Source organism: Rhamphochromis longiceps, linkage group LG6, assembly GCF_057381845.1.
Source record: "Rhamphochromis longiceps isolate RC_006_pf linkage group LG6, R_longiceps_female_GT1.1, whole genome shotgun sequence".
In the NCBI taxonomy this organism is placed as follows: Eukaryota; Metazoa; Chordata; class Actinopteri; order Cichliformes; family Cichlidae; genus Rhamphochromis; species Rhamphochromis longiceps.
The window spans coordinates 22907797-22913702 of NC_140562.1; positions in this window are offsets into that span (position 1 = coordinate 22907797).

The window sequence follows — 5906 nt, forward strand, 5'->3', positions numbered from 1 at the left end:
ACCACAGCTAAATAAAAAACATATTTTACATTTAATTGTCACAGACTGGCAACTTATCCAAGTCATCCAGTGACAGATGGAATAAGCTCAACAAGTGGTTAAGAAACTGGATGGATGACTATGAGCACATATTACAAATTTCAATCAATAGTCCATAAAGGCCCTAATTCTATTAAGCTATAATTCTGCAAAGCCTGTCTGACAGACTTTGTTCTGTGCACATTTGCACTTTCCAAATCCAGCTCTAGCACGCATAAAGCCTGCCTAACTTGCACAAAAACGGCTTTTATCATTACTTTTAATGAGTTTAAGCAAGCTCCTGTACTGTGGGGCCTGCTTCATACAAGTGAGAGAGAGAATAGAGACATTGTCATTTCTCATTAAATGGTTTAGCTTCTCTTGTGATACACATTTTCAGCAGGGATAATGTGTAATGCGTGTGTGCATTATTAGACTATTGATGGGCATTTTTCACTGTGTTTTCAACCTTTTCATAGAATATATGTACAACTGGAAAGAATAACAATATCTGAATAGAAAAAAAAAACAATTATTAGCCTCTCCCCAATCCACCACCCCTGAGTGTCTGCAGTTTTTTGTTCTTACCAACACTAAAAGAAGGAAAACAAGAGGTACCAAAACTGGACTGCTGGTTAGCCTGCTGTCTAAACACAACCAAATCAAACATACAAAAGTGTGTGTGTGTGTGTGTGTGTGTGTGTGTGTGTGTGTGTGTGTGTGTGTGTGTGTGTGTCCACACCCTCCTCTATCGTTCTATTACATGGGCCAGTGACTGCGGCATCTCTCCAGTTTCACCCCTCTGCTCTCCCAGACGTCTCATATTGCCCGGAGGGATGGTGATGATGTGGGAGGCGGGGGAGGGAGAAAGGGTGGGTGACTACACACATTATCTGTCTGAGAAGAGCTCAAACCGCACTGCCGTAGCCTCTATCTCCTCTCTGCTGACTTCAACATCTAACATTTGGGCCCAGTAATCTCGCGTTGCTTTTGTTCACGCCGCAGCGTGAATTGTTCGTTCTGGTGGCCGATAAATCGATTATTCGCCGAGACAAGATGAGTGAGGCGGCACCTCTGAGCAACATGACAGATTTAGAAAATAGGCTTTCATAGCCACATGAGACTGGTTTCATTAGTACATTTTACTTTTCCTAGACACCACTTGCCATTTTATTAGGTACACACGTTTGATTCATTTTTATATACGTAGCGCCAAATCACCACAGCAGCAGTCTCATCAACACAATTATCTAAGCAGCCAATCATACTGAAGCAACTCGTTGCATTTAGACATGCAGACACGGTCAAGGCAACTTGATGAAGAACTTGGAAAGAAAAGCGATTTAAGTGACTCTCAATGTGATGTGGTTGTTGGTGCTAGACATGCCAGAAAACAGCACAATCATCTCTAGAGTTTACAGCAAATGGTCTGAAAACTGAAAAAAATCTCCAGCGAGCAGCAGTTTTCTTGTTGATGCCGGAGGTTAGAGGAGAATGGCCAGACTGCTTCAACCTGATAAGAGGCCAACAACTTCTCTCAGTACTTGGTACAACCGAGGTATGCAGAAGAGCATCTCTGAATGCAGATGAGCAGCAAAGAACCACACTGGCTTCCACTCCAAACTTCACTTCCTTGCATTATTGACTGAGGATGTGGTGGTGCAATGGTGTGCAGGACATTTTCTTGGCAGACTTCGGGTGCCATATAATCGCATGTGCATTGCTTAAACACCCAAGTATTGTTGCTGACCATATCCATCCAAGGGCGCCCATCTTCTGATGCCTGCTTCCAGCATGACAAAACACCACATCACAAAGTTCAAATTATCTCAAACTGGTTTTCCGAACACGGCACTGAGTTGACTGTACTCAGAGACAATAGTGAAGTGATTTATCTTCCAGAAAGATCAATTAGATAATCAGCAGCCTAGAAGCATGGCTGGTCCTCGAGGCAGACTGTGCACAGCAAAAACCAGTGCACTTTTCACCATCCAATGACCTTTTCAGAGCTCAACTGAGCACCTTCACTGTAAATGAGTGTCACTATTCTGCCCCCTAGTGACAAAATGTTTTAAAAAATCCTCAGTCAACTATAATAGTGAAAGGGTAATCTAAGGTTGGCTGATTGTAAAATAATGACCATAAAAGATAATTGGCATTTAAAATGCAATAACTGTTACTAAGGACACTACATACTCATCTAAATAGTTATCTCTTATCGTAAAGCAAAGGTCATGAAAAGTACGAGTGATTGCACCTTTGAATCCTAGGACTGGTTTATCATGTGACGCTACTTTTTTTAGAGCGATAGGTTTCTCTTTCGGTTCATCTTACAAGTCACCCTTGCACAAAAAAGCAGGAGACTATTTTTTTTTAACTGTGTGTTTATTGAGTTTTAAACTTTACACTGACACCAAAATTAAACAAACAAACAAATAACCAAAACAACAACAGTGGATTGCATTCAGTTTCAGTGGTGAAGATCTTATCCAGTTCACACTTTATGAGGAACCAGAATTGTTGTATTTTGCGGCAGGACCATAGACAGTGCGTGAGGTTGCCCACCTCTATTTTACATTTAGGGCACAGCAGAGAAAGGTCTGAATTGTATTTATGGCGTTGAGAAGGTGATATGTGAGCTCTGTGTAGGATTTTAATTTGGATTGCCTTAACTTTATTACAGACGCTCAGAGATTTAGCATTCTCCCAAACTTTGTCCCATACCTCGTCACTGATCTCTATATTTAATTCCTTTTCCCAAGTCCTCTTCAAATTGGTTGTGTCAGTGACCCCAAATTCTGTTAACAGGCCATAACAAATTTTTATAGAAGTTGAAATATCTGCTTTTCACATTTAGAGACAGTTTGATTAGTGAGTATTGTTGTGAGTGGTCCCTCACTTGTAAATATCTAAAGAAGTCATGCCTATGAATGTTGTATTTATAGATTAGCTAAGCAGGAGACTATTAATACTCCCCACCATCACTGCTCATTTATTCAGCTGTTTAATTATGAGGTAAATCAATACCTACACTATTCATGTCTGGCATATTTATCTTAAATCGTGTTTATTCATGGTGTCTGTAAACCGAATATATTCACTTCCTCCGTGTCTGATATCATTTTTAGGTAATGGTTCAGCCTTAATCAAACCACGCTCTATCTCCACTGACTAAACGCCTCCGCAAACACACAGGAAGTGAGCACAGGGAACTAGATTTCTTGGAGAAAGCGTGGACAAAAATCTGAGACAGAGATATGTTTACTTCACACTCATTGCTTATGGATGAATGAAGAGTACTGTAGAAATCCTGATGGCAGGATAAACAACTGGGTGGAGACAGCTGCCTAACACACCCTTGCCACAGAGCAAACACCTTTACTGGACCCCACCTTTTAACAAAGCTATTATCTCATTACGCTTTAATCTGGGAATGCAGAAATAAGCAAGGGTGTTCCTAGAGGGAGTTTGGGAAGTGCAAATAATAATTACCTGAAAACCACATAATTTCCACATAATTATTGTCACATATTTTCCTCCCCCAAACTTCCCTCTTCATAAAATTTCTCGCAGCTTTCCCTGAATCTTCGTGGATCTCCATTTTATATAAATATGACACATTTCCATAAAGCTGCCTCTGAGCCAAACATGCAGTCACTCAGGCCACCCACACAACTCTGAGAGCGGACATGACTATCTTTGGCAGGAACTCATTGAGGGGAAGGGTTGATGTAACGGTATACAAAAAACCTCAAGATGCTTTTACTTCTGTGGGACTGTGGTAGAAAATCCAAATTCTGAGTTTGGAAAAACCTCTGACAAAAATTAGGAAAACCTTTTTTTGTCTTCTTCTTCTTTTTTTAATTTTTACCATGTTGTATACTAGTTATAAGACTAACAAAACTTGCTGGGAACATTTGAGTAGATTTTTTTAAAAGGTCACATCAAGCCTGTATCCTTTTCTGTTTACATAATTACATTGCGCAGGAGTGTGTCCTAAAATTAACTTTAGAAAAGCCTGCAAAGATGCCACAACTAAGTGTGTGGCATTTTTCGGCATTATTGAAAAAAAACACACACAAAAAAAATTAAAGAGCTACAACCTTAGCCTCACAAAAACAACACTTTTATTATTATTATATTGATGAAACATTAGAAAGAGCTCGTCGACGTGCTTCCACCAGGTTATAAAGAGTTCATAAAGCCATTGGTTTCGTTTGTGTAAGCATATCTTCAGGTGCTGCCAGTAATCACTGTCATAATAAGGGGGAATGATGTCACCTTTCTTGTTAATCACTAACCAACAATGGAAGCAATGCTGCCTTTATTACTCCCTCAAGTCCAAATCTGGAGAAACACACATCTATGAGCAGACTATGCAGAACATTTCAATATCTCCAGTATCAGTGCACAATTGACTCCTTGTTAGAGTAGTCGACTGTTTAAACATTGTAAAAGAACCACATGTTAGCCTTCTGACAGTCAATATGGCTTCTCACACTTACCATGTCTCTATCTATTTCAGCATTATTATTAGGGTGGCTCAGCGGCTCGGTGCAGTCGTACATATGTGGGCGGGTGGCTGCTCAGTATGTGTGTGACTGGCACAATGAGAAAATGTCAGTGGAAGGAAATCCTTCCCTCTCTTCACGCTCTACTCTCAATCTGGAGTCCCTGAAAACTGGCGACCTTACATGCCTCTAACAAACAGTCTGATACCGTATGTGTGTGTGTGTGTGTGTGTGTGTGTGTGCGGTGTGTGTGTGTGTGTGTGTGTGTGTGTGTGTGTGTGTGTGTGTGTGTGTGTGTGTGTGTGTGTGTGTGTGTGACGAAATAAGATCAAGGGTGGAGTGCTCTACCCACACTATTTGTTAAAACCATGAATTAATACCCACGTAAAACTTCAGGAGAATTTTGGATTAAAAAGATGCATTTAGAAGATTTTTAAACAAATTAACATCGGGAATAAATATATTGTGACACAGAAATGTAAGGCAACCAAGTCACTACGAGTGTATTATCTAGTATTTACAGAGAAGACGGATAACCTTTTCTTTGTGCTTGACATTTGGAGCCTAACAATACTCATCTTGAGTAGTATAGAGAGCATCTCAATAAACTCCTATAAGCAAGAATGTCTGCAACTGTGTAGCGAACATAAACTCCCCTTTAAACAGCAAGAAACCTCCAGCAGATCCAGGCTCAGGCAGGGTGCAGCTATGTGCTGGGACCGGTCTCAGAGGGGAAAGACAAAAGAGCTACGAAGGACACAAACAACATGAAGGTAATGGCGTGCAATAGTAGCATATAAGCTCATTAAAGAGTGAAAGAGTGGGTAGCATTAGCCCTTAGCAGCATAACTAAGGGATGGTTTAGGGTCACATGATCCACTTTTAACTATAAGCTTTATTAAAAGGGAAACTTTTGAGGGGACTAGCTCAGGAGGGTGAGATACCAAACTCCAAGTTGTGTGCGAATGTTGGATAGAAAGCACTTATAGGTGCTTTCTATATAAGAGTTTATGTGATTGGGTGAATGAGGCATGTCATATAAAGTGCTTTTACTGCTCATGCAGAGTAGAAAAGTGCTATATAAGAACAAGCCCATTTTCAGTCTAATCTGAAAAATAAAGAGGGCGTCGGTCCCTTCAGCCTGAACCGAGAGCTGCTTCCATTGGCTCTGCCTCCAGTTCTCGTTTCGAAAACTATGGGAAGCATTTCTGGATTTTACTGGGAGTCAATCTGTGTAAGCTAGAACAACAAACACTGTATTATTTATTGTCCACAGTAGATGGTGAGTGTATCAGTGTCATTTTTAACCAACATAAACTAACTTTTCAAGCTGATTTACAAAAAGCTATTAAAGCATCACTCTAAACTGCCAAGTGT